The following is a 27763-nucleotide window of genomic DNA, read 5'->3' as shown; positions in this document are numbered from 1 at the left end:
TTGAGGAGAGAAAAGGTCGTATCGGTTTATATTCGGTTTATACCCGAGTTTGTTCACCAAGCCCCTTCCTTTACTTTGTTTAAAAGCAGACTGAAAACCCACTTTTTTAAAAAATATAACCTTTAATCCATAACCTTACTCCCCACTGCCCACCAACCCAGCCAGCAGATTAACCGTTCCCCTTAACTGTATCTGCCGTGGGAGTGGACTGCTGGGCACGATGGACCACTGGTCTGACCCAGAAGCGGCAATTCTTATGTCCTTATGTTCATCCTGTTTGTCTATCTTGTCTGTTTAGATTGTAAACTCTTTTGAGCAGGGACCGTCTTCTTTGTGACTCTGTACAGCACTGCATAGGTCTGGTAGTATTATAAAAATAATTAATAATAGTAATAATAGTATTGAAATCTTAGGTTTTGGGCTAAACAAGCTGTGAAGAATTGTTAGTGATATACCATTATGGGCTTTGTAAAATTTTGCACAGTTAACTGAATTTAATCATGCCATGTTGACTGAAAACATACCAGGTATGGCCAGTGCCTGATAGGTATTGCATGGAGGATAAACATTTCACTAAAAGGAACCCATAAAAAGTTGACAGTCAGATTGCTGCCTTCTAAGGCTGGTGCAAGGTTTCTGGCCTCACTGTATGACAAACTTTCTACCCCTCCCCTCTCACCAATATCTAGAGTTACCATATTTAAGAACACACACACACACAAAAGAGGACACATGACCATGCCCCTCACCCATCCCACCCCTTCACCTTTCCCCAATTTCCTTAGTCCCCCTTCCTATCCTCTGTACCCTTTTAGCCTTTATCTACCCTCCACTGCATCTCATCATTGTCAGTCCCAGCTCTATCCCTATCTCTTCTTCCTTCCCTTGCCAGCTTCTCTGACATTTCCTTTGTCCACTTGCCATATTGCACAGCCCACGCCATCCTTTGCTGAACAGTCAGTAGTGGTTTTTTTCTTAGCTTTACACCCTCTCAAACCAATTTCCAGGCACCTTCACCTCACTGTGCTTGTACTAACCATGGCTGAGCACTTGTCCTGCCACTCTTTCAGCAATGGAGGTGACGTCCGCTTCCTATTGTCAAGAGATGTGTGTCTCAACACTCGATCTTGTCTGTAACTTGTCTTTCTTGGTCGACCTGAACACTCTCTATCCCGTGTTCCTCCTGTCTCCTTCTTCTTCTGAAGCACCCTGATCACTGCACTTTGATTGCATCCTACCCTCTGTGCAGTCTGCCTGCTGGAATACCCCTCTTCACCAAGAACCACTATTCGAATCTGGTTTTCCTCCAACAAGAACCGAAATTTGGACTTCATTGCTACTGATGTTTCTGGTCAATCAGTTCTTATTTTAATATTATGCTTTGTAAAACTTGTATTTTTTAATCTCTTTTTTAAAATATTGAATCCAATGTAAACCGTCTAGGTACCAGTTTGATAAACGGTATATCGAAGAATAAAGAAACTTGGAAACTTGGAATCAATTTGAATAATACCAGTTGCAGGAATCCCAGAAATTTATACTTCCTACCAAGTAGTGAAGCTTAATGCTGATTGGCTGCAAAAATATCACTTCTGATTTGCTGCAAACGCTATACTGCGGATTGGTAAATTTCAATTCAATTTTCACAAAAACTTTTATTCCTATTAGCAAAATCTTTCTGATCAATGTGATTTAACTGAGTAGTCACAGTTATCAAGGAAGTACCAGAAATTACATGGAATTATGCTTTTCAGACAAAATTATGTTCAGTTAGTAACTTAAATTATATTTTTGGACCTTTTTGGACAGGACTCTTGCATTTCAAGCAAGTAAGCAGCAGTCCTGGTGGGGTAACTGTATTGGTGGAGTTGTATTATCTTATGATGCATTTCGAAAAGTAATCAAGTCAAAGTTGTTTGATAAATTTATTACCTAAATGAGGACTTTACTGTTAACTAAAATTTTATATTGAATTTTTTAGGAAAATTGCTGTTTTTCAATTAATTGTATTTCGCTGATTGTCCAGCCTTCTTCCTTGTAAACCGCCTAGAAATTGTTTGATTATGGTGGTATAGAAGAATAAAGTTATGTTATGTTAACCGAGTCTCAAATGACTAAATATTCAAATTTTACCATGTGATGCAGGACTTTTGCACATCACTGTAGATTATTTAATTCTTCTGCAGTCAGCATTAAATGAGGATTTAATGCCTATTTCTTTTCTTTACTAGAAGCCTATAAGACCAAGGATATTTTTCTGGCTTGCAAAAAAGCTTGGGTCAAAAGAAGATATAATTGAGGAGAGGGGGAGCTGTACTGGAACAAAGAACAAAAGTACAGAGTATAAACAGCCTTGAGAGGCAGCGAGACATAGAAGAGCCGGTATAAACACTACATAATAAAGGCAAAATATAAAACAGGCACAGTCAGTTTAGAAACATTTTTCAAACATGAAATGTCTCATGTTGGTTTTCCATGTCCATGCTTGTTTTATGTTATCAAAACTGGTGCTGATCTGTTGAATCACAGAAAATGATTCATTATACTGTACAGAAAAAGACAGAAAAAAACCCAAATCAACATATACTGTTATCATTCGGTATTTGAAATTGTTGCTAATCAAAGAAATACACCTTTTCTTTTAGTTTTCCTCCTATTTCTTTCCTCTTTTACTAGAAGACTATCTAGGCCACACATCCTTTCACTGGCTGAAGGGGAAATCCATCAGTGCTAATCTGGTAGTAGCAGAAGTTGTCTATAGTGGCAATTTCTTTCCCATTCCCAGATCTGACAATATCACCTCTAAAACATACTAGAACCTCTCTGGTCCAAAGAAATAAGAAATACAACCACTATTTCGGATTCAGTAAAATGGCATCAAAATTTCTGTGTGCAAAATTGTACATAATCCTGAGATATACATGCAACTAAATTGGATAACGAGCCAATTAAGGCCAACAATTAGGAAACAATTTGGATTTGCACTAGTATCTTGCTAAGCGCTATTTTTTTTAAGAGAATCACATGTAAACCTTATAGTGCACAACTCAAAAGGGGGTGTGATCATGGTTAGGTCATAGGTGTTCACTAAAGATACGCTCAATATTACTGAATACTTGGAATCTGCATGTAAGTTTTTTGTGTTTATACACCTGGTTTCAGCTGGTGTACTGTATATACACAAATTTGTGTCATGATATACACCTGGTTTTAACTGAGATTTTGGGGCTAAAAATGAGGGTCTCTGTTTATATTTGGAAAGCCACCCACCTCTCACCCCCTCCTGTTCAAGGCCTCCAACAGGCCTGCAGTAATACCTGGTTTTCCAGCAGTGGGCCGGGACAGGAGGGATCTCTCCAACCTCCTGTCCCAGATGACTAACAACTCCCATCTGCGCAATTAGTAAAAACGTACTTTTAAAAATCCCTGGTGGTCCAGCGGTGAACCGGGGCAGGAGCGATCTTCCTATGGTCTGTGCAGTAACACCCAGTTTTCCAGTGATGGACCGGGACAGGAGGGATCTCTTCGATCTCCTGTCCCAGATGACAAACAACTCCCACCTTCCCAATTAGTAAAAACATACTTTTAAAATCTCTAGTGGTCCAGTGGTGAATCGGGGCAGGAGCAATCTTCCTATGCTCTGTTCAGAGCCACTATCTGAATGGCTGCTGCAAATTCCCATGGTCTTGTGAGGTTACCGCAAGAACTTGCAGCATTCAGACAGCGGCTTTGAACGAGGCAGGAGTGTAGGAAGATCGCTCCTGCCCAGGTTCACCACTGGACCACCAGAGATTTTAAAGGTGCTCTCTTTACTAATCAGGGAGGCAGGAAGGAGGTGAGAGTTGTTAGAGTCAGCTGAGACAGGAGGCGGGAGGGATCCCTCTTGTCCCAGCCCACCGCTGGATCACCAGGGATTTTAAAGGTATGCTTTTTACTAATTGGGGAGGTGGGAGGGAGGCAAGAGTTATTAGAGTCGGCCAGCACAGGAGGTGGGAAGGATCCCTCCTGCCCTGGACTACTGCTGGACCAACAGGGCTTACAGCAGGCCCGGTGGAGGTCTGCAAGGCATGGAGAGAGGAGGGGGGACAGGGTGCAGAGCCTGGTAGGACAGGGGAGGGAAGGGGGGCAGGATGTAGAGTCTGGTAAGGAAGGGAGCAGAACCTGGCAGGGGATGGAGTGAAGGAGGGTGGCTGTTCAAGGAGGGGGGCTGGATGCAGAGCCTGGCCTGGTAGGGCCCTTGAATATAAACCCCCTAGTTTATATTCAAGTCAACCTTTTTTTCCTTCTTTTTTTTGGGGAAAAAAGTTACATGGGTTTATATTCAGGTCAGTTTATATTTGAGTATATATGGTAACTTGCACCCAAAGCATGAATTCCAGCAATTTTCTATAAGGTCACTGATCCTGGAATGTCCACTGTAGAATACCATTCAGTGCCAAACTTTAGAGTGCCATGTATAGAATTTCCACCTAAGCCACAAGGTCAGTCCCTCACTTTCTTCTAAAGAGCACATGTAGGGGGTTTAGCTGCATTTTGACTGTCACACTGGTTGCACTGGATTTTCTTGACACCTATCAAAGGTGGTGGAAGATATTCAGAACTAAAAGCAAAATATACAGTCTTAATTGGAATAAATGACAGCAGGAGCTTCCCCACAAAAACTGCTTCATTATGAATTTCTCAAACTCCCCTCCAGAAGCTGTAAATATTGGACTAGTTAGACAAGCTGCAGCATGGAATAATCTGTATTCAGGAAAAAATAAATCAAACTATACAAGGAAAACAGTAAAACAATGTTTCATGAAAGGTAACTAAGTGAGAACATTAAACCCAAATAATGAAGTTTAATCCATGATAAACAAACTGGTGAGGGCCCACCATTCATACCTAAAGCAGTAGGAGACAGATAGGTAGAACCACCGTCCCTGCTACCGCAAATGGCAACATCTTGGACAGCCAGAATCTTTTTTGTTAAGAGGGCAGAGGAGCGGCTGAGAATTTGAAGTACGTTTATTTATAAATTTATTTTTAAAATTTTGTGCACCCAAAGCCTAGACTCAAGTCTGAAGCAGTGACTGTGTTCTCATGAGGCCTTATCAAATAACCATGGGCAGAGAACGAAACAAAAAGTTAATCCTAGACAAAACGTAACCACCATTTGTGAAAGCCAAACAGTTCCACTTTGCACTATAAGAGCATTACTGATTAAATCTACAACACTCAAAAAATTATCAGAGTACATAAAGTCATAACGTGCATTAGTTATCTCTAGTTAACCCGGTATATAGGACCCTCAAACTGAACTTGAAAGTGTCTATGTAAGATAGCATCAACGTAATCCTCTCTGCTTCTGTACAGAACTATTTAGGCCACTAAAACACCTTCAACCAATATGTATGTATTAAAGCCGCTTCTAATCTCTGTGGGCCTTGCAAATAAACAAACAGTCTTACCTTGATGAAGGACATAATTAATATAAATCACACAGCAATGGGGCAGCGTAGAGAGGGCTCCCTCATTCTCCGTTTTCCCTGTCAGATCATCAGAAGCCTTGAGAGGGACTGCTATTACTTGTCTGGACCTGAAATTCCAGTTCTCTTACATGGCTGCCTACTTTTCTTCATTAGCTTGCCCATCCTACCTGGTATCAGATTACATGGAGCCAGCATTTGTAGCACTTTGCACAACAGCCAAGCATATCACATACCTAGATCTGTCTGTACCTGTTGACTTCACAGTTAACCCCTTCAGCTCCAAACAAAATGATTTGCTTCTAGCACTGGAAAAACTGGCAGCAAAAATATGTTTCCTTGCATGTTAAGAATGGATTAATAATTGGCAAATGCAATCTGTTACTGCTTTACTATCTTTCACAGGGATTGATGCCTTGGGGATGCTGGGTTTGTTTAGTTTCAAACTTGTGTTAATTTAGGAGAGGAGAAAACATTCCAAATTGGACAACATGGACTTTCTACTGGCACAATGGTCAGTGTTCTGCAATGCCAACATATCTGCTGTCATTCCCTTAATACTCCCATACCACCTTTTAGACCCCTCTTATGTGTCTGTCATAATTAGACTGTAAGCTCTTCTGAGAAGCGACCAGCTCTTGCATGTACAATTTATAGCGCTGCGTATGCCTGGTAGCGCTATAGAAATAATAAATGATTGCTGTTGGCTTTCTGACTCCAGTATCTGCTTCTGGGATGATCATGGCTGCTTAAGTATCACCCACAGGGCCTCTGCAGAAACTGCTACTATTACTTACATACATTTTCATCAGTCAGAGCAGCAGTGCCAGTGCCTGGGATGGCCCTGTAAACATGTGTAACTGTCATGCCAAGAATATATCTGAATTAGTCACAGAGTTCTGACCGCAGTATTTGGGAAAGGATGAAAGAGAAAAATGGAAAATCCTGGAGGCTATGCACCAGCAGAAAGAGAAAAAAATAAGCAGAAAGCTTCAGGGGGGTGTACATAGAGAAAAATAAAATCCTTCTGCATTTACACAAATAGATCACATTTAAAGCACTGTTTCAGAAAGCACGTGGAATCACTGGGGTGAAGAGATTTCATGGGTGTGTGTGGCTTGGATGAGCCAAATATTTACATAAGTATTCACCATCTTACATTATGTAAGTCAATGCTACGAATTTTAAAAATTTCCCAGCAGGTTTTGCACCAGTTTGGAGGTATGCACAGATAGCACAGTTACTTACCGTAACAGGTGTTATCAAGGGACAGTAGGCAGATATTTTCATATGTGGGGTGTTGTCATCTACAGAGACCAGGTACAGACAACATTAAAAGTGTAGTATCACTAAGTTTTTTAAAATTTTGTGACTGCCCGCATCATGTATGTGCAAGTGCCTTCCCACCCGACGTAGGCTCGCAGTTCCTCAGTTCTGTAAATAAGCTAAGAAGCCAACCAGGGGAAGAGGGTGGGTTGTGGCCAACCAGGGGAAGAGGGTGGGTTGTGTCCTCCTCTCCCTGGATAACACCTGTTACGGTAAGTATTTGTGCTTTATCCCAGGACAAACAGGCAGCATATTCACAAATGTGGGACTCCCTAGCTTACTAGAATGGGATGGAGGGAGTGTTGTCCATTAAAAAAATAAATTTTGTAAAACTGCTTGGCCAAAGTGACCATCCCGTCTGGAATACGATTCCAGACAATAGTGAGATGTGAATGTGTGAACAGAGGAGCAAGTAGCAGCTTTACAGATCTCATCAATTGGAGTGAAATGTAAGAAAGCAATTGAAGCTGCCATAGCTCAGATCTTATGTGATGTTACACAACCCCTGAGTTGTAGCCCAGCCTGAGCATAGCAGAAGGTAATACCGGCTGCCAACCATGTGGAAATAGTTCTCTTGGATACAGGCCGACCCAACCTGTTAAGATCAAAGTTGAGGAGATGTTCTATGTGGCTTAGTCCACTGTAAGTAATAAGCCAAAGCTCGTTTGCAGTCCAAAGTATGAAGCGCCATCTCTCCAGGTGAGAATGAGACTTGGGAAAAAACACTGGAAGCACGATGGATTGATTCAAATGAAGTTCCATGACTACTTTTGGCAGGAATTTTGGATGGGTGCGAAGCACTACTTTATCATGGTGTAATACTGTAAAAGGCACATCCGCCACCAGCGCTTGGAGCTTGCTCACTTGACGAGCAGAAGTAATAGAGATAAGAAATACTTCTTTACAAGTGAGATATTTGAGAAGAGCTGAAGACATTGGTCGGGTTGGGCCCATGTGCCTCAGGCCGCGCCCCCAGGTGGGACCTAAGGCTCCAGGGCCTATTCTGATTGGCCCACGCACCTTAGGCCCCACCAGTAGGCGGAGCTTTGGGACGGATGGGCCAATCCGGCCTCATTCCGTCGTTGGCTGCCTGCCGGACAGGCAGGTTTGGCTCCCGTCTGTCCGGCCAACTACCAAAGGTACGGGGAAGGGGGGTGGGGGTGTCGTGGGGGTCGGCCAGGGGGGTCGCGGGTCGGCTGGGGGGGCGGTCGGAGGTTCTTGGGGGGGGCGGTCGTTGGAGGGAGGGGGGTTTGCATCGAGGGCAGGAGGGCCTGGGATCCCTCCTGCCCGTAATGTAGTGCGGGGTGGGGGTAGGGGATCGCCGTGGCCAGGAGGGTTTGGGCTCCCTCCTGGCCCGATATTGTCGGGGAGTTGGAGAGTCGGCCGGGCAAGAGGGCTTGGGCTCCCTCTTGCTCCGATCGTGGATGCGGGTGCGGGTGGGAGCGCGTGCGAGCGGTCGTTCGGGGTGGGGGTGCGAGCGGTCCTGCTGGGGGGGGGGTGAATCGGGCGTCGGGCGGGGTGGGAACTATGTAAAAAAAATTTTGTATAACGCGCGAGGGGTATGCGCGGTAGGTAAAAACGCGTATAACGCGTGCGTTATATGCGTGAAAATACGGTACTTCCTCCTGACCTGGCTTGCCCTGCCCCCTACTTTTTCCTTCCCCCATTGGATTCCCTCTCAATCTATCTTCATCTCTTCCTTGCAGGCTAGGCTCATCCATCCCTCATATCTCCAAAGCAGATTATATCATACACATATTTTTTATCCCCACTCTTCCTGGCGAGGACCATATACTTACTCCTCCTTCCCAAAGCACCAGTTACCATTCATATCTGGCATTCACAGACGTAAATACAACAGCAATACTACATCCAGAAGGGGCCTATGAACTGCTCTACCACCTGCCTGTACAAACCTTAGAAGCTCCACAGCCCTCAGGGCCATATTTGCATGTGATACTTCCTGTCATTAGACTGAAAATCCCAAAGATCACATGCTGAGCAGGGAATCAGTAAGCCCAAAAACATGCATTTATATCAATCCACTATGTGCCAGCCTACTAAGACTTGGAGAGCTGAGCTAGCATTGACTCAAGTGCCTTCTGAAAAAATGGAAATTGGAATTTTAGTTGGTGATAATAGCTTTAGCACAATGCCCTCTCCCATTATTAGTGGTGACCACAGTGCAACATCCCTCTTACTAAATATTCCCTCTCTCTTCAATACTCTGCCCAGCATCATCTCCCCACTTCCTTCTTTTCCTGGCCCATATGATGTGGAAGGATATGGGGGTGGCATACCATTGTAGCAGTACCCCCTTATTCATGGTGACCTGCACAGCCACACAGGACACATATCCCAAAAGCTAGCCTGTAGCAGAGCTGCGCTGGGAGTGAGAATAGAAAGCTAGGGCTTAGATCCCAGATCCAGGAACCCCTTATCCCCTTCCAAACTCTACCTATCTCTCCTGTAATCTCTTCCTGTCGCTGTCGCCATGCTATATCTTTGAGACAATACAGCATAATTAGACAACTTAGTCCAACACTACTGAAGTCCAACTTAGTCCAACACTACTGAAAACCTGGCTTTTCATCAAATTGTAACTCTATCCTCCCCCCCTTTTTCTCCTTCCTTCTACACATAAGTTCATGTAATCCTTTTTCTTCTTCTCTACCTACTATTTAAGTTCTTGTAAACCGTGTCGAGCTCCATACTCATGGAGATGACGCGGTATATAAACTTAAGGTTTAGATTAGATTAGATTAGATTACTGTGACAAGATGATTTATTTTTTGGGGGGGAAGGGAGATAGTGTTACTCTCTATTCACTTTTTGAGACTCAATTTGAGGTCTCTGCATTTCAGAGATGGCAAAGAGGAGTAATTTTAAAGATATTTTCAGACTATGGCATCAAATACTAGCACAATCCTCTTCTGATCCCCCATGTCATAGCAACATAGTAAATTATGTCGGATAAAGACGTGAATGATCCATCCAGTCTGCCCTGTAATCAAATGCATTACAATTTCATGATTAAATTAAAATTGTTTTTTTTATTTGTTATTTCTGGGCCAGAATTCAACCCAGTACTGTCCTTAGGTTCCAACTACTGGAGTTGCCGTTGAAGCTCACTCCAGCATATCCAAACCATCTCCTTTGCTGGATTCAGACTGTGAAAGTTTGCTTATTCATATTCTAATTAGCAATACTCTTTGTTCATCCTACACTTTTTTGAATTCCATCACAGTCTTCCTCTCCACCACCTTCTTCCATTGTTCTAGTAAAATAACACATTAATTCTGGTGACTACAAGGCTGGAGGAAAAGGGAAAAATATAGCTCTTGCCTAGGATTACCATATTTGTGAAGCCAAAAAAAGAGGACATATGACCCACACCCCACCTCCACTAGCCCCCTGCCCCTGCCTCACCCCCACCCCTTACCATCCTCTGAACCATTTTGACCTTCATCTATCCTCCGCTGCATCTTATCACCCTTTCAGTCCCTATCAATCCTTTCTTCCCTTGCCTCCAAAGCCATTCTAATATGTCCCCATATTCCATCCCCCCATCCAGCTTTTCTTCCTTCTTTACCCTTTCTCCTGTACCCCACACCCCAGGACCAGTATCTCTCTCTTTTCTCCACGCCCCTCCCCTTAATACTGCAACTCTCCCCCTCCACATGCTACTGCAACTACTGCTCTCTTCATCCAACTGCACTCCAGAACCAGAATCTGTACCAATTCAAACCCTACCCCACTCCCAGCAAGATCCACAGACCTCTCTCTGTCCAGCTCCAGACTCCCCCACCTACTTCCTCCCTGGTCGCTGCATTGAATCTTTGAGATGGTCGGCAGCGGCAACAAGAGAAGCCTGCTGCTGCCAGCCTGCCCTGGAAGCCGCCTATGCGGGACTAGGAAGTTGCTGCAGAGAGGTGGTTTTTGGGGCAGGCCAGTGGCAGCAGACTTCCCTCACTGACACTACTGACCTGCCCAAAGATTTAGTGTAGCAGATGGGGAGAAGGTAGGTGGGGGCACCATGAGAGTTGGCAAAACCCGGACACTCCCCCCTTTTTTTAAAAAACTATCCAGGTTTTTTCGGATATCTGGTAACCCTACTATTGTCTATCCTTTATCCAGCCCAGCTGGCACAGAAATCATTACTAAAAAAACAAATGTTCCAACCGTTGTCTCTCTAGTTTAAATTCAGTCCTGTTTCTGCTTGATCTTCTTACTCTCCTTGTCCTCTAGTTTCTTCTTTTAAAAATGCTCTTCCAGTCTTCCTTCCCTCCATGTCCTCATCATTTTTCTTTCCTCCATGCATATAGTCATCTCTCCAGTTTCTCTCATCTCACTTTCTATCTAGTCTTACTCCCTCTTTCAATTCTCATCCATGCTTTCACCTTCATATCTTTCCACCATGACCCCCCCCCTTCCCTCAGCTCCTCTTTTCCCAGTGCCACATAGTGTCTATAGTTTGTATCTCCTGTCTGCAGTTTGTGTCTTTCTCTCACCCAGATCATGTCTCCTTCTGCTAGCAGCCTAACCAGTGACTCCTTTCCATTCCCTTCATCCCTTCCTTGAGGATTTCTTTATTCCTCATCCACTTCCTCTCTTTTTATCTTCACCTTCCTTGTCATGCCAATAAAATTATCTGAATCTGTCTGTTCCTTTTGTGATTGTCAGTCTGTTGCATTACAGCAGCTGCTAAGCTACAGACAACTCCTTCCTCCCCTGTATTCTATTGGATAGGCTGTAAGGGGTTGCGGGAGTAGTAGCCAGGATACAGAAGAACTTTCTTCCTGAGTTTTCTTGTAGCTCTGCAGCAGAGTTTGCTGCCACAGATCTCCAGAATTACAGGGGAAAATGTTGGGGGTGTTCAGGCACCCATGGTACCTACAGAGCTGGCATCTATGTTGTCCATTAACCATTATCTTTACCATGATATTAGAACATGAGAAATATACTTCAACTGGTTACCCATACCATTGGAAATAAATTTACTGGAACTGTAGAATGCTTAAAACTTAAAATCGGATCTTCACATGCTGGATTTCATTTTCTTTTCTGCTTTTATTACAAAAGTGTTGTATGCTCAGTAAATTTAGTTTAGTGTAGGCTTGCAGTTCAATATGGTTGCCAAAAAAGGTTGAAATACTAGCCTATACTAATGTTTAGTCTCAAATGATACTACAGAGCTCATTTTCAAAGCACTCAGACAAAGTAGCATTGGTTACTACAGTACTTTGTATGTCTTAAGTGCTTTGAAAATGAGCCTGTAAGCCACTTAAGACTTGATTTCTCTATCTTTATGCAGTTTCTAGAGCAGTGTTTATCAACACACGGTACGCATACCCTTAGGGGTAAGCGAGCCACTTGTTGGGCATATGCGACACTGTGCTGGTTTCCCACCCCCTTCCTCCTTAATGGCCGCTGCCGAGGATCTCGTGCCCTCCTTATTGCCTGCCCACCTGCCCATCCCCCTCCACCAAAGCCACTACCACTGTTGGTGATCCCATGCCTTCCTTCCTGTCTGCTCTCCTCCACCAGATGTCAGAGCTGATGTCGGAGAAATTACATTACAATTAGTAATATTATTAGGGGGGGGGTCAGGGCAGAGGTACTCAGCTGATATTTGTTAGACTTACGGCCTCTTTTACAAAGCCACGCTAGCAGCTGTGCTAACGTTCCCGAAGCCCATAGAGATTTAAAGGGCTTCGGGGCTGTTGCCGCACGGCTTTGTAAAAGAGGCCATTAGTGGGTACCTTGCTTGAAGAAGTTGAGAAACACTGTTCTAGAGCACTCAGATAAAACTTTTATAGATTTTTTTTTGGTTGGAGGAAGAAAAGCTTGGACAGCAAGCTACAAGAAGTTGAGAAAATTTGAGAGGGCTAAGACTCAAACAAAATGTACCATCTTGTACAGAATATTTCTTTTCTATATCTTTAAAATTTAAATTAGGTATTCAAAATAGTTTTAAGAAAAAAAAATTGGGCTTACCGGCACTTAATTTTTACTAGAAATGTTTTCATGACAACACAGAAAAAAATAGATGGTTGATGTTCACACACTTGATATGTAGAACCTGTAAAGACAAGAGATGCGGGGAGAGGCCTCAACCACTAAGCTGAACAAAGAATCATTTGTGGGTGGATATCTAACAGCTGAGAAAGGAAAGGGAGAAACTTTCAGAAAGCAATCTAAATCTTACTTCAAAAAACAAGTTGAACAAACTTATCACATTGTCTCTTTCTGGCATCATTTTAAATCCATGGTATTTAGGATTGAAATTTCAATAACATGTATAATTTTTTGTTGCAATTTACCAGGTCTTGTTGGGTCTGGGTAAGTAGATCTGACATTTCAGTCATCATGCTGTGGTTTTTTCAGGGTGTGCTACAAGGTCTGCAATTTGTCTTTATATATAGTGGGTCCTCAAACCTAACAGCTGGGTAGTGCTGCCCGATTCACGATTCGAATCGATTCACTGATTCATTTTGGGTGAATCGATTCGAATCAATTTACCCCACCAAAAAAATCGGCCTCCCGATTCATTCACTGACTCTCCCCACTCACCCTCTAAAGCAGGAGCGGCAGTGCTGCCCTTTTGCTGGCCTGCCGTTCCTGCTTTAGAGGGTGAGTGGTGAGGGTCAGTCGGGAAGTGGCTTACCCGCTGGCCTCCCGCTGCTGTGCTGTCAGAGAAGGGGCAGGACCGTGGCAGAGAGTAGATGCTCTGAAGCCGTACAGCAGCATGCGCCAGCGATCTTATTGCAGGCTGCTGAAGTTAGGAAGATTGATTCCGGGAGGCCAGGGGGAACACGCAGGCCTTCTGGAGGGAGGGTGTAGTCCTTTGGGGAGGGGTGTAGCCTTCCGGGGGAGGGGGGTACAGGCCTTCAGAGGAGATAGGCAGGCAGGCCTTCGGGGGAGATGCAGGCCTTCAAAGGGGGGGGGGGGGGACATGCAGGCAGGCAGGCCTTCAGGGGGATGCAGGCCTTCAAAGGGGGGGGAAAGGCAGTCAGGCCTTCGGGGGGATGCACCGATGTAGGCCTTCAAAGGGGGGGGACAGGCCTTCAGGGGGGACAGGCAGGCAGGCAGGTCTTCGGGGGGGATGTAGGCCTTCGAGGGGGGGGGACAGACCAGGGGAGGGGGGCCCTGGTGTAGAAGTACAGGGAGGGAGGGAAGGAAGGGGGGTTCAAAGAGACGTGCATATGACGGACTTTGGGGGGGAAGAAATAATGAGTGTGAAAATAGAGGAGAGGAAGAGAGATGATGGACAATGGGATTTAAGGAGGGAAGGAACAGAAAGGGAGAGAAGTTGGACACAAGGGATGGTGTGAGGGGGGGATAGAGATACTGGATAGGAGGGTAGTTGGGAAAAGAAAAGGAGAGATGGTGGTCCCTAGGGTGGTGGGGAAGGAGAGAGAGATGCTGGATGAAAGGGTAGTTAAGAAAAGGTGGATCTGTGGATGGAGACGAAAAAAAAGAAAGATGCCAGACCTCCAGGAGAGGGAAGGGAAACGGAAGGGGAGGACAGAGATGGCAGATGGATGGTTAGAACGGAGTAAGAAGAAAGAAGGAGACCCTGGCAAGCAAGTTATCAGAAGACAACCAGAGCCTGGGACCAACAAGATTTGAATGACCAGACAACAAAAGGTAGAAAAACTAATTCTATTTTTCCTTTTGTGATACAATATGTCAGATTTGAAACGTGTATCCTGTCAGAGCTGGTGTTAGACCGCAAACGTGAGCTAGGATTTAAGAGAGAGAATAAAAGTCTTTTTTGTTTATTTTATTTACACCACAGCGCCAGTGTGGTTAGGAGAAGGCAAAGGGGGTGAAGAGGCTATAAAATAAACCCACCAGGATGTTTGAAAAAAACACCCAATTGGGCAGGAAAATCGAATCGAATCAAAAAACCAATTCAGTAGGCTGAATCGAATCAAAATTTTTTTTCCTGAATCGGGCAGCACTACTGCTGGGGCTTGAGGTGACAGGAAGGAAAGTCTGTTGATCACAACTTTGAATTTTGGTGGAAAAGAGGGTGAAAATTAATTAGGACACACCTTCCTGTTTCAGAAGGGGCAGGCTAGATTAGAGGGAAAGGTCAGATGCAGGCCACATGCAGCCTCTCTATATGACTGTCACTGGCCTGAGAGCCAAAGACTGAACTGGTGGAGAGAACTTGTTGGGTCTCTGGGAGGGAGGGGGAGGAAGATAATGCCGTACCATGTGGGCCTCTGGGAAGGGGGTAGACCAACTGTACTGGAACTGGGAGGGTAGGGAGGCAATGCTGAACCATGTGAGTGGGTAGGATTTCATTAAAAGAGCCAAGGCAGGGGCCAAGACGGCAGGGAGGGAGAAAATAGGGAGAGATGCCCCCAAGGAAGGGGAGAGAGAGTGTTGGGCTGGAGGCAGGGAGAGATTTGGACCTGAGGCTAGAAGCACTTAGGTGGATCTGGGGATAGTGGGATCCATCGCTGCAGCCGCCAGCAGCATGAGTTAAGTAAACATGCTGCCTTCTGCGGCTGGAAGCTTTCACTCTGCTACTGCTTCCTGGTCCCACTTAGGTGCAAAGCTGTAGCAGAGGGAAAGCTTCACTCATACTGCAGGTGGCCTGAACAGCGCAAATGTACCGCCATATCAGATCCCATGGAGGAAAGGAACGTAAGGGGGGGGTGTCATTAGAGAAATGCTGGACTGAGAGGATGGAGATGATAAAAAGGAAATATGCCAGACCTACGGGGGAGGGAAGGGAAACAGAAGGGGAAGACAGAGATGAAAGATGGACGGTGAGCACGGAGAAAGAAGAAACGTCAAATTGGCAGGAGACCCTGGCAAGTGAATTATCAGAAGACAAAGTTTGAAATTTTCAAGTTTTATTAAAAATTTGATTAAATTGCAATATCAAATCTCAAAGCGATGTATAATTTAGATAAAAATCTGGGAAGCAAAAACCATTTAAAGACAAATACAGAGACTAATATGCACAAAAGGAACGTGGGGAGAACTACAATAAATTAAAGAAAAGAAGGAAAAAACATAAAGTTGGGGAGCTTTTGAATTGTTCCTAGTAAAAGAGGCCTCATATAAGTTTTTAAGAATCAAATGCATTTATAAGCCAGTTTAAGAATCAAATACATCTTTATACAAAAAGCATTTTAACATTCCTTTAAATTTATTAAGGGTTGTTTCTTCCCTAAGCTGTGCCGGCAGTGAGTTCCAGATCTGGGAGGCCATGACCATAAAGATTGTGTCTCGTCGTGTGTTAATAACTCTCAAGGACGGAACAGGAAGTAGGTTTTTATCATCTGATCTTAAGGATCTTAATGTATGGAATCAGATATCTTTCTAGGAATAGTGGAGCTTTAATTGTTAGAATTTTGAAGGTTAATAAGGTTATTTTATAAGTAATTCTGTATGTTATGGGCAGCCAGTGAGCTTTTTGAAGTAGAGGAGTTACATGATCAAATTTTCTAGTTTTAGTGAAGATTTTTATTGCTGGGTTCTGAATTATTTGCAGTCACCTTAGCTCTTTTAGTGTAATTCCCTTGTATAACAAATTGCAGTAGTCCAATTTTGATATTACCAGTGAGTGAATTTGAATATTTAAGGATGACATGTCAAGAAAGATAGCTAATGTTCTAATCATTCGTAACCTATAAAAGCAACATCTTACTACCACACTAATTTGATCGTGATATGCCTAAGATTTTGATCTTATCAACTTCTTGAAGCAAGGAACTGTTGATAATAACAGAAACAGAAACCAGAGCCTGGGACCAACATGATTTGAATAATGATCAGATAACAAAAGGTAGAAAAATTAATTGTATTTTTTGTTTTGTGATTACAGTATGGCAGATCTGAAATGTGTATCCTGCCAGAGCTGGTGTTAAACAGCAAGTGTGAGCTAGGACCTAACAGAGAGAGGAAAAGTCTTTTTTGTTTGTTTACACCCGAGTGCCAGCATGAGTAGGAGAGGGCAAAGGGGGTGGGGTGGGTGAAAAGGCTACAAATAAACCCACCAGGACATTTGAAAAAAACACCCAACTGGGCAAGAAAAGCAAATTGAATTGAAAAATCAATTCAATAGGCTGAATCGAATCAAAACATTTTTCCCGAATCAGTCATGACTCATGGAGAGGGGGCTATGTTTGCCTATCTATGTGCATGGTATGGGGAAGTGCTAGCAAGGAAAGAGGAAGGGAGAAAAAGCTAGGATTTGGAAAAGAAGAAAAGGGGACGTCAGGCTTAACGAAGGGAAAGGAAAGAATACTTTTTCCTTGCTAATTTATGTGAATGTGAGAGGGGGACATAAGAGAAATTTCCCATGATGCTTACTTATTTCAGTGAAAAAATAATCTTCACTGTTTTGGTTTGTTGGCTTCGTATTCAGTGTTTTAGGCTGGTATATGTGTGTGTGTGTTATGTTAGTTAGGTGTCAGGTTGTTCACCCTCTCCAAGGTAGAGAGAACGAGAGGGCACTCTCTAAAATTGAAAGGGGATAGATTCCATACAAACATAAGGAAGTTCTTCTTCACCCAGAGAGTGGTAGAAAACTGGAATGCTCTTCCAGAATCTGTCATAGGGGAAAACACCCTCCAGGGATTCAAGACAAAGTTAGATAAGTTCCTGCTGAACTGGAACGTACTCAGATAGGGCTAGTCTCAGTTAGGGCGCTGGTCTTTGACCAGGGGGCCGCTGTGTGAGCGGACTGCTGGGCACGATGGACACTGGTCTGACCCAGCAGTGGCAATTCTTATATTCTTATGATCTTAACTCATGCTTGAGTCCTAGCAACTTGATGAACTACAGATCTAAAACAAGATCAGTTTTGTTGTAGTCTGGTAAGGTCCTCAAGCATCATCCCCATGGTTGTTTTAAACATGTCCAGTCATCTGATTGCATATCACCCTCTTCGCCTGGTTCCTTCGATCTTCCCAAACATAATGTCCTTCTCAAATGATCTCTCTCTTCTGACAGTGTGACAAAAATAAGAGTGTTGTAACTTCACTATTTGGGCTTCAAGTGACATAGCCAGTTTGATCTCTTCCAGAATTGATTTGTTAGCTCATCGGGCAGTCCACAGTACATATAAAATCCTTCCACAGCACCAAAGGTGTCAATCGTCTTTCTGTCTTGTTTCCATAGTGTCTAGCTTTTGCATCTGTAATTGACCACTGAGAAAATGAGTGTGTGGACAAATCTTTGTTTGGATGTTATTTCTTTGCCTTTGAATACTTTGTCAAGAGCCTTCATTGAAGAGCTATTCTCCAAAGTATTTCTTCCCTGCTAGTTGCTTCTTTGTTTACGAAAGAGCCCAGGAGATTGAAATCCTTTGCAACTTCTATTCTATCGCCTTCAAGCTCAAAATCTTCATCTTTTTCCATGTTCATGATCTTTGTCTTAAATTCAGATTTAATCCCATTTTATGACTTTTGGCTTTGACTTTTCTCAGTAGATACAGCATGTCTTCTTTGCTGCTGATGATGAGCGTTGTATCATCTGCATAGCGAATGTGTGTGTGTGTAAATAACCATAATGAATATGTATGAGATGTATGTATGCAAATTAATATGCAAATGTGTCAAGCTCCACCCTTTGATCCCCATATGAAACAAACTACAACCATATCCTATTACCTCCCCAAGCCACTATACAGTATAAGAAATTGTGAAGAGTATTTGCAAGTCTACAAGAGATCCCATGAGAACCCCAAGCAATTAGAAAATTTAAAAAGCATTGAAGCAGGAGGTATAAAAGCAGCCACAGATTCACTATGTGAGCAGAGAAGCTCCAACATGGAGCCTGGGATCACAAACAGGAAGAATGTTTATAAAACAGGATATGTGGCATTGATGTCTGAACTTGAAAACGAGATGAGAGCCATCCAAAATTAAATCACAGTGACTTCAGAGATTTAGGACACAGGATAGAATAAGTAGAAGAAACAGCTGAAGTATGGAGTGGAGTTCAGTACCCTATCTAAAAAGACAGAGCTATTAGCAACTTAATATAGGCTTCTTGATGACAGAATACAGGATCTTGAGAATAGGTCTTGACAAGCTAATTTAAAGTTCTGGGGCATACCAGGGGAGGAATCCTCTAAAAATTGCACTGAAGTGCTGAAGAGGTATGCAAAAACCTATGACTCCCAAACTGCGTTGAGAACCACTGCCCTAATCAATGTGCATGAGAAATATTTTCATGCATTGCCTCCACAGTATGAAAACCTCATATGCATATTCATTAAGAGATATCCTGAAAACAAGACAGGATTGTAATTTGACACTCCTGTGTTAAAGTATGTTCCAGTAATGAAATTTCTGCTATATCAAATCCTCTTTTTAAATTTATTGAAGCGCGTTTCATGCAGAGTTTCTACGCAATTGTATTTTTGGATTATTTAGCCTTTCCACGTATCTTCCACCCTAGGACTAGCAGGGACCCCTGAGGAAGACTAGTTTGTCGAAACACAGACTGTGTTGGGTCCAGTGCTTCCAGTGGACAAGGTCCTTAAGGTGTTTATGTGAATTGCTACATATTTATGCATTTTTAATAAAGTCCATTTCAGAAACATTGTCTCTCCACAGTGTTTCTTTGGTTTCTCTTGGACTTTTTTCTCTGTGGAATCTTCGGGTCAATATTTTTGTTTTGCTATCAATAATTTCAAAACACATTACAAATTATGTCCACTGTATAAAGTAGAAAAAAAAAAAACTATTTCAATACATTTTTCTCACTAAGGAGAATGCATACAAATAGAATATCCACGTTGTTACAATGGGAACCTCTTCTCATACATCTGCTCTTACCCAGTGGTTTAACTGACAGGAAGCAGAAGACAAGCTTTTCTGGGTTTGGAATCTGCCTTGTTTTTAAGTGCCATAAATAATCCATTTTAAGGACAGATCAGATAAAGTTACTGTCAGAAAAAGGCAGCATGCTGACTATAGGTGCTGTCACTCTGAACACAACACCTTCCCTTCTGTACCTGAATGCAGCTCACTTTGAACTACTACTGGAAAGGCATGAGGTAAACCAAACCAAAGAAGACTCATGCAGTGTGTTGCAGAATGCATGTAATAATGGACAGACACAAAGAGCTAGATCAGTGGTTCAAACTCGCGGCCTGCCAGGTACTATTTTGAGGCCCTCGGTATATTTATCATAATCATAAAAGTAAAATAAAACAGTTTCTTGATCATATATCTCTTTAGCTATAAATTACAATATTATTATTAAGACTTAGCCAAAATGAAAGATTTATAAACTATAAAGAGTTTTACCTCATGCAAAATTGTCATTTCTTTAATAAGACATTAACTATTTTTTTCTGAGGCCCTCCAAATGCCTACAAATCCAAAATGTGGCCCTGCAAAGGGTTTGAATTTGAGACTACTGAGCTAGATGCACTAAAGTCAGCGATTGTCACTAAACCAGTTGTGACTGCTTTAGCAACGATCACATTTGCCGACCCAATGCACAAAATGGCTCACTGCGTGTTTTTTCCCCTTGATTGCCTATTTTCCATTCTAGGCATGCAAATTAACTATTTAATATTAAAACGCCATGCATACTAGCAGAGTGATTAATGCACTAACATTGCTTGGTGTTGCACAAAAAAAGCAATGGGTTTTAGCAATCCACAAAAGGCAACTGGTCAAGGCCATTTGCTTACCTTTCTTACTGATAGTTCAGCCTTTTTTTTTTTTTTTTAAGGGGCACAGATGTTGTGCATGTGTTACACACCCACAATATCTGTCTCATAAAAAAGGAAGAAAAAAGCCCCCACCTCCCTGCTGAAGATGGCCCTCCTCGACATTCCCCAATGAATGGCAGCAGGAACCAATCCCCCCCCCAAAACCAGTGCCAGCAAAAAATCAGCAGGAGAGATGCTCACTCCCTCCTGCCATGCCAAAATGCAGGATGCCTACTCCCTCCTACTATCAGATGCTCCCCCATACCTTTGTCAGAAGTCAGGAGCAGAAGGAAAGCTCAGTTCCCCCTGCCTCGAGGCCCGCCAGTCCAAAATGGTGGGCCTTCCCATCCCTGGTGCAACATGTGACACAAAGGGAGGGACCTAAGGCCCTGATTAGCTCATACACCTAATACCTCTCCCAAGAGAAGAGGCCTTAGGTGTCTGAGCCAATCAAGCCTTAGGCTTTTCTCTCCTCCCGGGATACAGAGGGAGGAGCCTAAGGCCCCTCCCCTTGGGAGGGGTCTTGGGTGTCTGAGCCAATAAGGGCCTTAGGCCCCTCCCCATGTATCACATGATACACCAGGGAGGGGAAGGCCTACCATTTTGGACTGGCAGGCTTCAGGGCAGGGGGAACGAACTTCCCTCCTGTTCCCGACTTCCGACAAAGGTAAGGTGGAGGTGGGGGTTCGGGGAAGAATCAGATGGCAGGAGGGATTGGGCATACCTCCTGCCTTTTTGGGGGTAGAGGAGATGAAGGGGATGGTTTGGGGGGACCTCAGTTGGAAGGAGGGAGTGGGCATCCCCCCTGTCAATTTTTTCTCATGTAGGGGGCAGCAGCATGCAAAACCAAGCATCTGTGATAATATCTTCTAGATAGAAAAATTGCCCTTGATATTATAAATAGATTAATGGAATTCATTTAACAAAAATTTAAAAAAACCTGATTTAAAATGTAAAAATCCAGTATTTTTAATATTTTATTTTTTTAATATTTTATTTTTATCCTTCCTGACCAGCACCATGAAGTACATCAGAGTAGTAACTCACAAGATTTCTCAAACCTGTCCTTGAGCTTGGGGTCCTGCAGCTAGCTGAGTTTAGGATTACCAATAATATCTAGTAAAATTCCTCACTTTTTTTTTTACTTTCTGTTGTCTTAAAAAAAACAAAACCAAAACCACACCACAATTCAAAATGCATTAAAAAGGTGACATTTGTTTTTATCCGTTCTTTTCTTTTTCTCGTGTCCAGATTAGTCCAGCAGATGGAGGCAAATATTGAAATTTCAATGGTATCATTAGCTATATAAAGGCATGGTACTACTATGGAACCAACCAGTATATTATTGCCAAAACAAATCTCAAACATTTAAATAATAAGAGAGATTAACTTTGTGTCTCCAGATCATAGGTCAACAATCCAGTACAATCCCATGGCAACAAAAGATGGGCTTCATCATTCTCTAACAATCAGCAGTATTATTATACATCTAAACTAAGCATCCAATTACACTGTTCAGCAACAAGCATATTCATCTGAAAGCCACCACATGGGTCCGCCATCAGGGAGCTATATCCTATAGACTTTTGTATAGTACTTAAAATCACTGTCTTGCTGAAAGGTCAATCTTCTTCCCAGTCCCAGGTATACTGTTTGACTGAAACAAGTCTCCAGGATCTGCTAATGATTTTTCACCAGAAAAAAAAACAGAACAAACTCATTTCACAGAAAATAGAAACAGCAAAAAGCAGAGGTTAAGCATGGCGCCGCCACCTCTCCCAGGTGCACCGAAAGGGTCCAGAGAAGAGCGATTAAGATGGTTAAGGGGCTGGAGGAGTTGTCGTACAGCGAAAGATTAGAGAAACTGGGCCTTTTCTCCCTCGAGCAGAGGAGATTGAGAGGGGACATGATCAAAACATTCAAGGTATTGAAGGGAATAGACTTAGTAGATAAGGACAGGTTGTTCACCCTCTCCAAGGTAGGAAGAACGAGAGGGCACTCTCTAAAATAGAAAGGGGATAGATTCTGTATGAACATTAGGAAGTTCTTCTTCACCCAGAGAGTGGTAAAAAACTGGAACACTCTTCCGGAGTCTGTTATAGGGGAAAACACCTTCCAGGGATTCAAGATAAAATTAGACAAATTCCTGCAGAAACGGAACGTACACAGGTAGGGTTAATCTCAATTAGGGCATTGGTCTTTGACCAGAGGGCCGCCGCGTGATATTGGATGAGGGGAATCTGAGGGATCCCTGTCAACATGGATTCACTAGGGGCAGGTCATGCCAGTCTAATCTCATCAGCTTCTTTGATTGGGTGACAGGAAAGCTAGACTCGGGAGAGTCTCTGGACATAGTATACTTGGATTTCAGTAAAGCTTTTGACAGTGTCCCACACCATAGACTATTAAACAAGATGAAATCGATGGGGTTAGGTGAGAAACTAACTGCATGGGTCAACGATTGGCTAAGTGGAAGACTTCAGAGAGTGGTGGTCAATGGCACCCTCTCTGAGACATTGGAAGTGACTAGCGGAGTGCCGCAGGGCTCAGTCCTGGGACCATCCCTTTTTAACATATTCATAAGGGACTTGACCCGAGGGCTTCAGGGAAAAATAGCGCTGTTTGCCGACGACGCCAAACTGTGTAATATAGTAGGTGAAAGCGATCTCAAGGATAGTATGACGGATGGTATGGCGCAGGATCTGATCAAGTTGGAAAACTGGTCCTCAACATGGCAGCTGGGCTTCAACGCAAAGAAGTGTAAGGTGATGCATCTTGGCAGCAGAAATCCATGCAGAACATACACCTTGAATGGAGAAACACTAGCTGCGACCTCAGAAGAACGGGACTTGGGAGTAATCATCAGTGCAGACATGAAGGCTGCCAAACAGGTAGAGAAGGCCTCATCCAAGGCAAGGCGGATGATGGGATGTATCAATAGAAGCTTCGTCAGCCGTAAACCTGAAGTCATAATGCCACTGTACAGAGCCATGGTGAGACCTCATCTGGAGTACTGTGTGCAATTCTGGAGGCCACATTACGTAAAGATGTACTTCGAGTTGAGTCAGTCCAGCGAATGGCCACTAGGATGGTCTCTGGACTCAAGGGTCTCTCATACGAGGAAAGACTGGGCAAGTTGCAGCTCTACTCTCTAGAGGAGCGCAGGGAGAGGGGTGACATGATTGAGACATTTAAGTACGTCACGGGTCGTGTCGAGGTGGAAAACTACATATTCTTTCCTAAGGGACCTTCAGTCACAAGGGGGCACCCGCTCAAACTCAGAGGAGGGAGATTTGGTGGTGACACCAGGAAGTATTTCTTTACAGAAAGGGTGGTGGATCACTGGAACAAACTACCGGTGCAGGTGATCAAGGCCACTAGCGTGCTCGACTTTAAGAATAAATGGGACATCCAGTGGGATCTCTACGTGGGTCGAGAAGCACTCTGACTTAATGGGGTGGGACAGTAGAGTGGGCAGACTTGATGGGCTACAGCCCTTTTCTGCCGTCATCTTTCTATGTTTCTATGATGAGCCACTGGTCTGACCCAGCAGCAGCAATTCTTATGTTCACCATATAGCACGTGGCACAAGATCACTCTGGAGGTGCTATATTTGTGCAATCTTGGCAAGGATTTCAAGCAGAGGAGCCCAAGGACTCCATCACAACAAGATTTAAGGCAAAAATTGCAGTTTCTGAAGGGCAAGGAACTTTGGGGTGGGGGGGAAATCACTAAAAATCCAAGATAGCCACCATTAAGAAATTTGCACCAAAATCACAATTTTTCACCTTTAGCAAAGTACAAAAACAGCAATTTTAGGATTTTTTAGATGGGGGAACACAAGAGGACATGCAAAAACCTCTAAAACATTGAAATTCAGACCCCCCCCAATCCACCTCATAGGCTGTGACAGCCTTACTCATTGTGACCTGTGCTAGAAATGTACTGCAGCCTGCCTCAGCTCTCTTACAGTAGCTGGAATCAGAGAATCACTGCCTCATTTTGGGAATGCCTCTTCGACGCTGATCTTCAGGCTGCCAGTCAGACACGGTGCCTGACTGTACCTCCATCCCCATGGACTGAAGGACGTGCTAAGGGAAAGGGTGGAGGCAAAAACGCAGTCTGCGCCCTGCCGGACACCGCTGAGCTTCCAAAGGACATCTAGCAGCCTGCACTCAAACCCCTGCTAAACAGAAGGCAAGGAAAAAGCAGGGACAGGTCTGAGTTCCAAAGAAACAAATACAGGCTGGCTAACAGGTAACACCAGGGATCATCAGCCTGTCAGCTACACACCAGAGTCTAAGTCTTCTCTATACAGGCAGAGCTGAAGAAATGCTTCAAGTACATAAAAAACCCCAAAAAGGGATGGAAAAAACACCAAAGAAATTTTTTTTTAAAAAGGGGAGTGCAGAACCGAAACACTCCTTCAGGCTTGCCTGTAGAAAGGAAAAACTGCACTTGTCTAGAATGTCTCACCTATTGCACTGGAAAATACATTATGAGAGCTTTGTGAACATTGCTTTTTATGATGGGTATTTTATTATAATTGAATATGTATGTTTTTATTTTTTGGTTATGTGTATAATTCCAATTTGGATGACTAATTTGCTATAATCTTGTTTAAGTTTGAAAAGTGGTACATTAAAATATCCAATAAACAAAACTAGTCCTACCTTTATGGGACACCCTTTTAGGACCAAGCAACTATTTAGAGAACTTATCGTTTTACACTATACTTCCAATATATCTATTAGTTTTTTAAAAAATACTGAATTCAAAGTATATTTACCCTCCCCCCACCCGATTCTATAAAGACTGCTCAAATTTGGGCAAGAATCCAAGATCCAAACTAATTAGTTAGAGCCATTATCAGTTATTGATGTTAATTGGCACTAATTTGGACTCATAAGCATGGATCTGCTGATGTGCTATTCTATAACACTGCACATGCAAAGTGTTTTGTACACAACCCAAAAGAGGACATGGCCAGGGGAGAGTCAGGGGCATTCTAAAAATTTTGCACAGTAAGCTTCCCCCTCTGTATTCGAAGTTTCCGTATCTACAGATTCACTTATTCACGATTTTAAACCTAAAATTCCTTTTTCTTTTTTTGGGCTATTTTAAGCCCTGAAAGCCCCACCCTTAAGCCTTACCTGGTGGTCTAGTGCACTGTTCTTCAACCGCCGGTCCACAGGAAATTTCTGCCGTCTGCGCAGGGCCGGCAAGATTAAAATGACCATAGGTTCGTTTTCAGACCTCCTGTCCCGTTGTCACCACACACAGCTTCAGGACAGCGTCCCGAAGCTGTGCTCGGCGACAACGGGACAGGCGATCATTTCCTGTCCCTCCCTCCTTCCTTTCCCCGGGTCCCCTTCTCTTACCGCCCTGCCGCTACTGCTAAAGCCGACAGGAAGTCTTCTTTCCAACATCAATTCTGACGTCGGAGAGGATGTTCTGGGCCAGCCAAGGCCCAGAACGTCCTCTCTGATGTCAGAATTGACGTCGGAAAGAAGACTTCTGTCGGCTTTAGCAGCAGCGGCAGGGCGGTAAGAGTAGGGGAAAGGAAGGAGGGAGGCTTTTTTTTTTTTTTTTTCCGGGCCAAGAAGGGAGGGAAGGTGGTAGGCAGGTAAGCAGGCTGGCTTTGGCCAGGGAGGGAGGGAGAGAGGTAGACAGGCAGGCTGGCTTCAGGGGTGGGGGTGGGACAAAGTGTGGAAGGCAGTGAGAGGGACATGGGAAGGATGCACTGGGGGCACTAAAGACTGAAGGGGCACTAAAGACATGGGAAGGAGGCACTGGGGCACTAAAGACATGGGAAGGAGGTACTGGGGGCACTAAAGACATGGGAAGGAGGCACTGGAGGCACTAAAGACAAGGGAAGGAGGCACTGGGGGCACTAAAGACAGAAAGGGGCACTAAGGACATAGGAAGGAAAGAGGGAGGGAATAGAAAGGGACAATTCTTGGGCCTGAGTTAAGAAAGAAAGAAATGAAAGAAAGGATACACAGACAGAAGGAAACGCAACCAGACTCATGAAATCACCAGACAGCAAAGGTAGGAAAAATGATTTTATTTTCAATTTAGTGATCAAAACGTGTCATTTTTGAGAATTTATATCTGTTGTTTATATTTTGCACTATATTTGTCTATTTTTCTATAGTTACGGAGGTGACCTAGCTCGCGGAGATGGGGTGGAAAAGGGTTTTTTAAATTTTAGTCCTAGTAGTTTGCCTGTCCACAAAATAATTATTTTATTTCTGCCGGTCCACAGGTGTAAAAAGGTTGAAATACACTGGTCTAGAGGGTTTTCGGGGCAGGAGCGATCTTCCTACGCTCCTGCCCTGTGCAGATCGCTCACAAGAAAAGGCTCGAGAGACTACGGGAGCTCAAGGCAGCCATTTCCTGTGAGCGATCTGCACGGGGCAGGAGCGTGGGAAGATCGCTCCTGCCTGAAAACCCGCTAGACCATCAGGTAAGGCTTAAGGGGGTGGGCTTCAGGGCTTAAAATAGCCGGGGGAAGCGGGGGTTAGAGGCAGAACTGGCCCAAATATTATTCACGGTGTTTTAATATTTGTGAGCGGCTCTTCCCCTAACCACCGCGAATACAGAGGGAGAAGTGTATTATAGAACAGAGGAGTTATACACTCCAGCTTGCATGCCAGGATTTTACACCAGCTGGGTGTGGGAATCCACACTAGGCACTATTCTATGGGCTCGTTTTACGAAGCCACGTTAGCGGTTTAACGCGCATAATAGCGCACGCTAATTTGCTGGCCGCGCTAGCCACTACCGCCTCCTCTTGAGCAGGTGGTAGTTTTTGCGTGTTAAAAAGGTGCGTGCAATATAGCCGCTAATGCGGCTTCGTAAAAGGAGCCCTATATGTTGCTGAGTGCTATTTACTGAATTTGATCCTTTTAAAATCATGGTGTTACAGGAGTTGAATGCCAGAAGGGGGTTGATTTATATCTTCAGGAATTTTGCACTGGAAGAAAGAGCCTTTGTAAAAACCACAATACTCTTCTACCTTTATTAGTCAAGGTATTTCTAGTTGTACAGCTGCATTTTTTCAAAGTTTTAATTACTGGTAATTTAAAAACTACATTTGAAGGTTTCTGGTACTGCTGCGAATGAAAAGTTTTGAATGCTATGTATGAGATTGAAAGATTTGGATTATGTCCTGCTTTGGCCAATCTAGTTGTTGCTAGTATTTTAGAATCCAATGGGAGAGCAGGAGATCTGTAGAAGGGAGATTAAACAAGCTGAAAATATC

The 27763-nt window shown here is 43.6% G+C and overlaps 1 protein-coding gene across 4 annotated transcripts in view; it reads right to left on the bottom strand.

Moving 5' to 3' along the window:
• ELF1 (E74 like ETS transcription factor 1) overlaps positions 1–27763 on the bottom strand; it is a 242524-nt gene that overhangs the window by 155490 nt on the left and 59271 nt on the right. Inside the window, exon 2 of one of the 4 annotated variants that reach the window (XM_033950623.1) lies at positions 12795–12879. The exons of 2 other annotated variants lie outside the window; for them this stretch is intronic. The gene's annotated coding sequence lies outside the window, so the exon portion shown is untranslated. Of the gene's footprint in view, positions 1–5453; positions 5587–12794; positions 12880–27763 lie in introns of those variants that run through there. One more of the 4 variants, XM_033950622.1, reaches the window with a different exon arrangement.

This window comes from Geotrypetes seraphini, chromosome 6 (assembly GCF_902459505.1).
Source record: "Geotrypetes seraphini chromosome 6, aGeoSer1.1, whole genome shotgun sequence".
Lineage (NCBI taxonomy): Eukaryota > Metazoa > Chordata > Amphibia > Gymnophiona > Dermophiidae > Geotrypetes > Geotrypetes seraphini.
Note: the sequence above shows the minus strand (reverse complement) of the source record. Positions and strands in the feature narration are given on the sequence as shown.